The 11,664-nt window shown below is 37.6% G+C and overlaps 1 pseudogene; it reads right to left on the bottom strand.

Annotated features, from left to right (window-relative positions):
* Nucleotides 1-349: 349 nt before the first annotated feature.
* Nucleotides 350-607, bottom strand: LOC144221724 (ATP synthase F(0) complex subunit g, mitochondrial pseudogene; annotated as a pseudogene).
* Between the last annotated feature and the right edge of the window lie 11,057 nt (nt 608-11,664).

The following is an 11,664-nucleotide window of genomic DNA, read 5'->3' as shown; positions in this document are numbered from 1 at the left end:
AATGGGTTCAAATTCTGGCTCACTACTACTACTTACAATAATTCTTATTATTATATAATGATATATAACAACATTAATTATTATTATTATGTAATATGTAACTATAATATAATTATTGTACAATCATATAATAATAAGTATTATTGTATTAAAATACCAGTCTGATTACACATGGTCCAAGAAGACTCAAATAATAAGTCAAATATAAACACATGTTAAAGACTGGTCTTNTGTGGAAACTAATTTGAAAATAAACTATTTGTAAAAAAATAAATAAATAAATAAAGACTGGTCTTCAAACATTATAGCCAATGATGCCATACTTGTCTATGATCTTGCCAACATAAAATCACATCCACACCTCAGTGGCCACCAAACCATTCAAGAAAGCTTCCTTAACAATGAGCTGTTTGAAGCTATGATTTTGAGCACTCTCAACTATTTTTTTCACACTCTGAATAGCTTTAGTGGTCTTATCAGGGGTTGGAGGAACTAGCTCAACCTTGGCCTTGGGCCAAAATGTGGCCAACCGAGGCTCCAAATAAGTGATAGCAGCATTCACCAGCACCTGGCCCTTCTCTGTGAGGTTGCAGACAAACTGGGCCATGGTTCCAGGATGGATAAAGGGCTCACAACTTATTAGCTGTGTGACTGTTCCCAAAAGTATTGTTACGTATCAAATCAGTCCAAAACTTGGTAGCTTAAAATAATTACTGTGTTGTCTCACAGTTTCATTGGAATTTGGGATAGACATGGCTAGTAAGTACTGGTTCCAAATCTCTTATGAGTTACAGTCAGTGTGAATGGAGCTAGAAAAGCAGAGGGGCTGGGGCTGGTCAGGCACCTCTCTCTCTTCTCCAGATGGCCTTTCATTAGAGCTACTTAGGGCTTCCTCAAAGCATAATGGCCTCAGGGCTGTAGACTGACAACATGGCACCTTAAGGCTGCAGTACAAGCATTCCAGGGATCCAGGTGGATGCTGTGTCTTCTTTTCTGACCAAGCTTTGAAGTCACTCAGTGCCATTTTTGCCACATTCTGACGGTATTATGCAAGTTCCAAACCGAACCAGATTCAAGCAAAGGAGTTAGACTTCCTTTAATGTTTAAGAAAAACATATTGAAGGAGATATTGCTATGGCCATCTTTAGAAAATAAAATCTGCCACAGTGACTTTGGACAAGTCAGCTAACTTTTCTGTGCCTCAGTTTCCCTACCTTTAAAATAGTTATAATACATGGAACATCATTGGGTTCTTGAGATTTAAAGGACCTAATACATTTTAAGTGCTTAGAATAGTGCCCAGCACACAGAATGTCATTCCTTACATTTAATTTTTTTAGGTTAATTTAATTTAAATTTTACTAGTATCTTCAAGTCTCGGAATAAATATCACCTATTCTGCAGAGCCTTTCCTATTAGTCTCACAGGAGACTAGTAGGAATGACTCCTTTCATTCTCCCTTCCAGCTTAGCATGGTACCTCTTTCCTAATACATCTTTTCAGATATATTGTGATGATGTGTTCACAGCCCTAGCTCCTCCAGTGTACTATGAACTTCTCAGCAGAGGGAGACAAAATGGCTGCTCAGTAGCACAGGTTTGTATTTTTTAGAGAATGACTCAGTCCAAAGCACAGGTACAAACAGTAACACTGAAAATGTAGATGAAGGTAGATGATGAAAGCAAGCTAGGATAATACAAAATAAAGAAGGTAGGATATAGTGGGTAATAAATGTCTGACTTCCACTTAGGGTTACTCTTCTATCAAACTTCTAAGGTTAGAATTGTCTTAAGAAGGTTTTGCAAGAGATGATAGGATTTTCCATGACAAAACAGAGCAGGAAGTTGAAAGCTCTGGCCTTGAATTAACATCTAGAGAGTAGATTAAATTTGTTGTAATAGACTGGTAAAATTTAACTAGTTTTTCCTATCACTATCATTTAGCATTTAAAGTGTCCATAATCAGAAACACTGAAAGAAAACTGCATTTGAGAGTGAACATAAGCTTTAAACTTGGGAGTAATGTGAATTCGCAGCATTCCGTTCCTTTTACCAGAAAAAGCAACATTAATATGGCAATCTAATACAACAAAAAATATGTGTCCCTAGGCATCATACAGAAATCCACAGAATCTTTTTTTTTATTTAAAAATTTTTTTAATGTTTTATTTGTTTCTGAGAGAGTGTGTGTCAGCGTGAGCAGGGGAGGGTCAGAGAGAGAGGGAGACACAGAATCTGAAGCAGGCTCCAGGCTCTGAGTTGTCAGCAGAGAGCTCGACACGGGGCTCAAACTCACGAACTGTGAGATCATGACCTGAGCCGAAGTTGGATGCTTAACTGACTGAGCCACTCAGGTGCCCCAGCACAGAATCATTACTAACAAGCAAGACTGACAGCTACTTTTATCAATAGGAAGGTACCTGTATGTCACAAGAGAGTCCTTTAAAATCATAAGTGAGACTTGGTCTCTTACACCAAGAGTGTAAAATCATTTAAATTCAATAAAAAAAATCATAGTGCATTAAAATTTCAAAAAGCCACTTGTGAATAATATAGCTCTAGAATTTATTATTATTATTATTATTTTGCTCCAGCGTCTAGAGATGTTTAAAAATGAATTTTTTAGCTGAACTCTAGGAACGTCAAATCTCAGAAAACAACAGACGAAGAAATTCTAATTAGCTGTGATGAACGTTGATTATAGAGCACGGATATAACAATGATTACAGAAGAAAAAAAAAGAGGTGATGCATCAGTCCCATGTATCAAGTGTGGTTGTGTAATTAGAGAAATTTAATCACAGCAGGCATATGTGATGTATTTGTATTTGTGCCATTTTGTGGATTCACAGGCAGAACTTCCTCAGAAAATACAAAAGGAATAAAAAGCATTCCTATTTTAGAAGCTTTACTTCTTAACCATTTACTTTACAAAGGTCTTTTTTTTTTTTTTTTGTTCTTTCTTCTATTTCTTCCCCATACACCCCACAGAAAAATCATTTCTTTTTCAGCAAAATACTCCATAGTATTACCTTATTTGGTTGTTCTCTTCAGAATGTTCCTAGCTCATACGGATTAATAGAAGATATGCATATATTCATTAGGAAAAATAGGCCCTGTTTATCTGGAACATTTGGTTTGAAAGATATGGTCCCTCAACTGAGTGTCTGAAGGAAATAGAATAGAACCACTGTGTCTAAAGATGAAGCCATGAACGGTGCTCTCAGGTTCCGTGACATCAGCCAGCCAAAGTTTGCTGGTTCATGAATAAGTTCAGTATATAAGAAATCACCTGGCCAGGTGAGCTCTCACAGAAGATTCAGTGACCTGTTTGTTAGAAGGTCACAAGGTTTATCTTGAAGAAGACTCTGCCTTGTAGCTTGCAAGATTTTTGATTTCCTGATTAAGTGATGGATGAGAAGAGGTCACCTAGGCAGTACAGAACCAAAACCAAAACAAGACAAGCACAAAAAATCTGTTCTTGCAATATATTTGTAAAAGATATCTGAGTTCTCATTGGTGAGGTTGGATTAAACTATAGAGTTTATCATTATGACAATGTATCTGTATTTGTCCTGAAAACTCTGCTTAAGTACAGTAGCTCCCCCCTTATCGGTGGGGGATATGTGGCATGGCCGTCAGTGGATGCCTCAAGCCATGAATAGTTCCAAACCCTACACTATGTATCCTATGTTTTTTCCTCTGTATACATATCTATTATAAAGTTTAATTTATAAATTTGGCAAAGTAAGAGAATAACAATAACTGATAATAAAGTGGAAAAATTATAACTCTATAACAAAAGCTATGGGAATGTGGTCTCTCTTTCTTTCTCTCTCAAAATATCTTATTGTGCTGTACTCACCTTTCTCCTGATTCTCTCTCAAAATATCTTATTGTGCTGTACTCACCTTTCTCCTGATAATGTGAGATGCTAAGATTCCTACATGATGAGACGGAGTGAGGTGACACAGGCACTGTGATGTAGTGTTAGGTTACTCTTGAATTTCTCATCATATGTCAGAAAAAGGATCACCTGCTTCCCACCCATAGTTAACTGTGGGTAACTGCAACCAAGGAGGCAAAACTGTGGATAAGGGGAACCACTTTATAACAAAATAGAGAAATAGAATGAAACATCAGAAGTTCACACATACACACACACACACACACACACACACACACACACACACACACTTTGTGCAGTTTCTTTAGCATTTGTATATAATTTTTCCATACTCAACCTAATGCAATGCAAATATATGCACCCATATGATAATTTTGCTTAAGATATTCAGAGGTCCATCATCCTTCATTTCAACTGCAGCAAAGTTTCTCTTTGATTGAAAATGAATTTTGTACAAACATATTATTAAAATGGGAAGAAAATGTACCCCATTTTTACCTGCATCTAATAGAGACTTCTGTATATCAAAACAGATATCCCAAGTCCTTTTTATGACTTAAGAAGTTAGATGTCATCCTTTCTCCCATCAACACATGCATAAACCGTATCTATTTGATTAAAATGTTCAGTACATATGTGGTTGTTCAAATGCTTATTGAGAAAAGGAAACTGTCCGAATCCAGGTCTGGTAGTAAATGACCTGTTTATACTGTATAAGGGGTGGGCAAGGGTAAGATTGTTGACAAGAAGGGAGCAGGCCTGTGTGTTGTATCGTTTGCTACGGTAAGAGAAACTATGCATTTCATATGAAATCTCTCAATCTTTAAATGTGGGCACAATTTATATGGACTAGACAAAGAATTCTTTGGGCCGAGTTGACTTAGCAGGTACGTGTTTGCAAACTCTTCTGTCCTCAGGCTGCTGAAAGGATTATCAAATGGGAGGTGAGCTTCTGTGACCAGAGGCTGCTAGAGCCCACCAGATAGACTAGAACCCCACCCCCAGTGGCCTCATAAGAAAATATGTGTGTGGTGTGGCATACTTCTAACTGAATTAAGCCAAATCAATAACTTGGATAAGCAAATAGTACAGGGAGATTGTGGGGAAGAGGAGAGTTACCCAAGAAAGGAGCCAGGGCAAAGCTGGTGGTTACAGAAAACACTGGTCGGTCGAGGGTCCCAAGGAAAACTGGCTCACCACAGACAACCAGGTATCAAGTGTTAATCGCAGAGGGAGAAACATTACATTTCCAAGAATAGTACTAAGAATGAATGAACTCTGGCATTTTTTTATGCCAAAGTGAAAATTTTCAAGCCACTTGTTTTGGCTTCTTAAAATTATATATACCAGGGTGGACCACAGAAAAAGGGCCTGATGGAACATAAACCTATGTGAATAATGTAACTGTCACAGCAAATGCGTATTTTGTTAGCTGATAAATTAGCACAGGGACAAACAAGGTTTATAATGCAAGTGTTGACATAAATTACTGTGCAGCAACATGGCAATTGAAATGTGTAAGAGACTCCTCTGCTGACCTACAATTACACACTTTAATGGTATCCCCTGGATGTTTAAATATGAGGATGAAGATTAAAACCCTCAGTTTTATCTTGATGTCCTTTAGCAATCTCACCTTAGACTATAGGAATATGGCATACATACAGGAGAAGTGGCATAGAGCCTTGTATACCACCTGTAGACCCAACCATTAAATGTGAAGAACATCTTTTCAATACTTTGAGAGCTTTTCTTGGCCAGAATTTCACTGCCTTGACAGTCTGAGAGTACTGACAAGGACTGCTTAATGAGGGGAGGACACTCAAAAGTAAGTTCAGCATGGGGTCACCAGTACGATGGATTGGGCAGAGTTACTCTATTCTGCTTGCAAGACAAGTAAGAGCAAAAATAACACCATGGCCATCTCCAAGGTAAGAGAAAATGAGACTGTTTTCCGAAAGAATCTGCTATTTAGGGAGTGAAGAAGAAGTGAGCACTTGGACTGAAAAGCAAGGTCAAGCTAATAAATGCAGTAAGTAGAAATTGTCACTCTGCCTAAAAAATAGCACCCTGATCTCAAACCAAATTAAGGGTAAATTCTAGTGCTACCTTGCAAAGCCTGAACTGCAAAAGAAGGAAGGAACTCACATTCCCCATGGCCTTTCTTGAGCTAGCTTTACTTCTCTTCCACGGACACAGCATAATATGGTCTTAAGAATAAATGGTATTCAAAGCACTGTTTGCAAAAAGATTAATACTTTCTTTAGAATAATCCTGGAAGGCTATTATGCTATAGATACAGGAATACCTCATGTTATTGCTCTTCATTTTAGTGTACTTTCCAGATATTGCATTGTTTACAAATTGAAGATTTGTGGCGACCCTGCTTGGAGCAAGCCTACCAGAGTCATTTTTTCCAACAGCATTTGCTCACTTTGTGTCTCTGTGTCACATTTTGGTAATTCTCACAGGATTTCAAAGCTTCTCATTACTAATAGATTTGCTATGGTGATCTGTGATCAGTGATTTTTGATCACCATTGTAACTGTTTGGCGGTACCATGAACCACACCCATATAAGATAGCAAACTTAACAAATATCATGTGTGTTTTCACAGCTACACTGGCCAGTCAAGCCCTCATCTGTCCCCCTCTGCTCAGACTCCCCTATCCCCTCAGACACCACAATATTGAAATTAGACCAATTAACAGCCTTACAATAGCCTCTAAGTGTTCAAGTAAAAGAAGAGTTGCATGTCTCTCACTTGAAATCAAAAGCTAGACATAATCGAGCTTAGTGAAGAACACATGTTGAAAGCTGAGAGGGGCTGAAAACTAGGCCTCTTGAACCAGTTAGTAAAGTTGTGAATGCAAAGGAAAAATTCTTAAAGGAAATTAAAAGTGCTACTCCAGTGAACATATAAATGATAAAAAGCAAAACGCCTTATTGCTGATATGGAGAAAATTTGAGTGGTCTAGATAAAAGATTAAACCAGCCACAACATTCCCTAAAGCCAAAACCTAATCCAGAGCAAGGATTTAACTCTTTAATACTCTAAAGGTTGAGAGAAGTCAGGAAGCTGCATCAGAAAATCTGGAAGAGTCCGTTCATCAGGTTTACGGAAAGAAGATGTCTCTGTAACATAAAAATGCAAGGTGATGCAGCAAGTGCTGATGTAGAAGCTGCAAGGAGTTATCCAGAAGACCTAGCTAAGCTAAGTAATGAAGGTGGCTACACTAAACAACAGATTTTCAATGAGATGAAATAGCCTTCTATTGGAAGGAGGTACAATCAAGGACTATCATACCTGAAAAGAAGTCAACACCTGGCTTTAAAGCTTCAAAGGACAGGATGACTCTTTTGTTAAGGGCTAATGCAGCTGGTGGCTTTAAATCAAATCCAATGCTCAGTACCATCCTGAAGATCCTAAACCTTTAAGAATTATGCTAAATCTACTCTGCCTGTCCTCTAGATAAGGAACAAGAAAGCCTGGATTACAGAGCACCCATTTAACAGCATGGTTTACTGAATATTTTAAACCCATCATTGAGGGGCACCTCAGTCGGTTAAGCATCTGACTTCAGCTCAGGTCACAATCTCACGGTTCGTGGGTTTGAACTCCGCATCAGGTTCTGTGCTGGCAGCTCAGAGCCTGGAGCCTGTTTCAGATTCTGTGTCTCCCTCTCTCTCTGCCCCTCTCCCACTCATGCTCTGTCTCAAAAATAAATAAAAACTATATAAAAATTTAAAAAATCTTTAAACCCATTGTTGAGATGTACTGCTGGGTTGGGGCGGATTACTTTCAAAATATTATTGTTTATTGACAGTGTACCTGACCACCAAGAGCTCTGATAGTGATATATGACAAGATTGATGTTGTTGTCATGCCTGCTAACACAACATCCATTCTGTACCCCATAGATCAAGAAATAATTTCAACAGGCATTAAGGAGGGCACTTTTTGGGATGAGCGCTGGGTGTCATATATAAGAGATGAATCACTGGGTTCTACTCCTGAAGCCAAGATGTTAACATCCCTGGATGTTAACTAAATTGAGAATAAAAAAAAAGTAATTTGAACTCTCAAGTATTAATTTTTTAAGAAATACATTCTATAAGACTATAGCTGCCACAGACAGGGATTTCTCTAACGGATCCAGGCAAAGCAAACTGAATACATTTGAGAAGGATTCACCATACTAGATGCTATGATGAACATTCATGATTCATGAGAAGAGGTCAAAATATAAGAATGAACAGGAATGTGGAAGAAGTGGATTCCAACTCTCATGGATGACATTGAGGGGTTCAAAACTTCAGTGGACAAAGTAACTGCACATGTGTTATAAGTACAAGAGAACTAGAATTAGAAGCAGAGACTGAAGATGGGACTGAATTGCTGCAATCTCATGATAAAACTTGAATAAATGAGAAGTTGCTTCTTATGGATGAGCAAAGAAAGTAGTTTCTTGGGATAGAAACTACCCCTGGTGAAGATGCTGTGAAGACTGTAGAAATGACAACAAAGGATTTAGAATATTACATAAACTTAGTTGATAAAGCAGCAGTTTAAGAAGATTGACTCCAATTTTGAAAGAAGTTCTACTGTGGATAAAATGCTATCCAACACAGCATCTCTTGCTATAGAGAAATCATTCATGAAAGGATCAATCAATCAGTGAGGTAACCTTTATTGTGTTTTTTTTTATTGTAATAAATGGCCACAGCCACCCCACCCTACAGCAGCTGACACCCTGAGCAGTCAGCAGCCATCAACACTGAGGCAAGACCCTCCACCAGCATAAAGATTATGACTTGCTAAAAGCCAGAGGATGATTAACATTTTTTAGCAATAAACTATTTTTAAATTTATTTATTTTAGATAGAGAAAGAAGCGGGGAGGGGGGCAGTGAGGGAGGGGCAGAGAGGGAGAGAGAGAATCCCAAGCAGGTTCCACACTAGCAACAGGGCTTCATCTCATGAACTGTGAGATCATGACATGAGGTGAAATCAAGAGTCAGGCATTTAACTGATTGAGTCACCCAGGTGCCCCACCTATAAATTATTTTTAATTAAGGTATGCACATGTATTGTTTTTTTTAAATAATGCTATTGCACACTTAATATACTACAATCTAATATAAACATAACTTTTATATGCACTGAGAAATCAAAAAATTCATGTGACTTGCTTTATTGTGATATTTTCTTTATTGCAATGGTCTGGAAATGAACTAGCAATATCTCCAAGGTATGCCTGTATTCCAAAAGAAAAAAATAAGTTAGTGAAGTTGCCTTAGTCACCTAGCTGGTAGCAGAAAAGTCAGAATTAAAGCCCAACAGGTTTTCAGACATTTAGTGTAATAATATTTTAATGGCATTCAGATTGTTGTGTGCTCGCTCTCGCTCTCTCTCGCTCTCTCTCTCTCTCTCTCTCTCTCTATATATATATTTATATATACTTTCAGTGTTAATCCAACTGTTATATTTTTATCTTCTTCAGCCTTTGATTTTTCTGATCTTGTTGTCCTTGGTTATTTGTCCTCCACTCAGTCTAAGGCACCTACTACAGTATCATTTGCTGATCCTGTTATTGAAGGGCAAGGTTACAGCGAACAGTTAAGAGATTTGCTGGGGTTTTTGCCAAAAGGACAGGACAAAAGCAAAGACAACAGGAACAACCACAAGAGAACAAATTCTCAAAAAGAAGAAATTAAAAATGTTCTGTTGCCACAGCAATAGGACTGGAGAAAAGTTGGTGTGGTGGAGGGTGAAAGGGGATTAAATCCTAGAGCTGAAAACCAGAAAAAAAAGTTGCCATGTTCAAATTTGAAAAAAAAAACAAACTGAATTTTGGAGAAATGGAGAAAAACATGCATATGATAAGAATCAATTTCCATATGTCTCTAAAGGAGCACCAGGAAGAGGAAGCAATTTGGCAAATGTATCTTTTGTGTTTAAACATCAATTTTGATTTGTGATAGATACTTGTCTTTCAAGTATTTTCCATAACTAGAAAAGATCAGGAAAATAAACTCTTTAAGATGTTTACGAACTAAATCCTATTTGACTTTTAAAATAGAGAAGAATTTCAATAATAGTAAAGATCCGTGCTAAAGGAAAAAAGAGATACTGTGCTTAGTTTATTTTCTTGAAGGAGCAGAGTCTCTCAAAAATGTTATCAACTAGAATCTGGCATATTATACATCACATTTAAATTATCTTTAATAAAAAGGAATAAATGACCTAGAATAAACTCTCAAACATGTGTGTACACACACACACACACACACACACACACACACACACACACACACCTAGGCTAATGACTAGAAAACAGACTCGCTTTTCTGAAGCTTGCAAAGAGAGAAGTGTCTCTCACCTTTCACCTGCAGCCTCCTCTCCCCAGTGACAGAGCCGCTATTGATTATGATCTACTGTCTGGTGCCTGAAAGCTAAAATCCAAGTAATTACTGCTGGTAGTTTAAGGGTTCTATTTGGGTGAAGGGATGGAGGTAGATTGAGATAATTATCCAACAACTTATTATCCTTCAGACTGCTGGTCAACCTGTATGTCTTTGAAACTAAGCATCTAAAGCTTTTAATTGCAGAGAAACTCTTGGGATAAAAAATCAGCTACTGATATGTAGGCAAATTAGTTCATTTTTGTACATGTAAAAAGAATACCTGTATCCTTCCCTTCAATTTCCTCCCTTCTACAGTCACCCCAATTCTCAACAGCCATTAATACTATGAACTCCCCTCCTTCTGGGGACAACTATCTCCATAAAACTTAACTCATGAAAATATTAATGGACTTTCTACTTTCCCTTCATGCTTTTCTTCCAGTTTCTTTCTGCCTTTAGAAAAGGAAATCAAAGAATCTCCTGGTTCACCTCTTTTATCACCTTGCAAAACATCTGTCACTTGGGAAAGTAGATTCATTCACAAATTTATCACCAGGAAATAAAAATATTTGTTGAATCAACAAATGTAAGACTTGCCTACACATTTAATAGTGAATTCTCCAGTCTTGGGGGCTATTTGGTTGAGGAATTGACATTTTAGGATCTCTATTCTCAGCAATTTGAGCTCCTCCCTAAAGTCACCAATTTCACCACTGACACACACTCATGCTCCTTGTGTATTGCTCTTGCATTACAGTGAATTGCTCATGGGCTTTCAAAAATATAGAAATAACATTGCATCTTCCACTAGCCACTTTTTCATTTTTCTCCATTCCCTGCCTAAGCCTTCATACCCCATACCCATAATATCTCTTTCCATCTCCAAAAATTCAAATTCTCTTTCAGCTGATAGCTGTTTCCATAACTTTCTGGAAAAAAAAAAATTCTTAAAGTCACCAAGAGTGTCTTTATTGTAAGCCCAGTGGCTTTTTCTCCACACTCATTTGCCTTGAGCTATGTTAGGTAAACAAGGAAGTTTGTGAGTGGGTGCCAGTTTCTCCACATGATACAAATACAAATACAAAGACATCTCTTTGTCTCCATCTTTTCAATCTGTAGTGCTCATTTTATTGTTGGCTTCCAGACTAACTGTCTTTAAAACACATTTACATATTGTCATTCTTTTGCTCCAATACTGTCAATAGTACTTCCCTCCCCGCCCCATAAATGCATCAGATCTAAACTCCCTTTGCTTGTCTCATATGGTCCTCCATCGTTTTGTACACAGAAGTTATTTGTTGAGAGCGAACTTTAAGAAGATCAACCTGGCAGTTTGTGCGCTGAAGCTGTTC

The sequence above is a fragment of the Crocuta crocuta genome, unplaced genomic scaffold (genome assembly GCF_008692635.1).
Source record: "Crocuta crocuta isolate KB4526 unplaced genomic scaffold, BGI_CrCroc_1.0 scaffold21, whole genome shotgun sequence".
Taxonomy (NCBI): Eukaryota; Metazoa; Chordata; class Mammalia; order Carnivora; family Hyaenidae; genus Crocuta; species Crocuta crocuta.
This window is presented reverse-complemented; position numbering and strand designations above follow the sequence as displayed.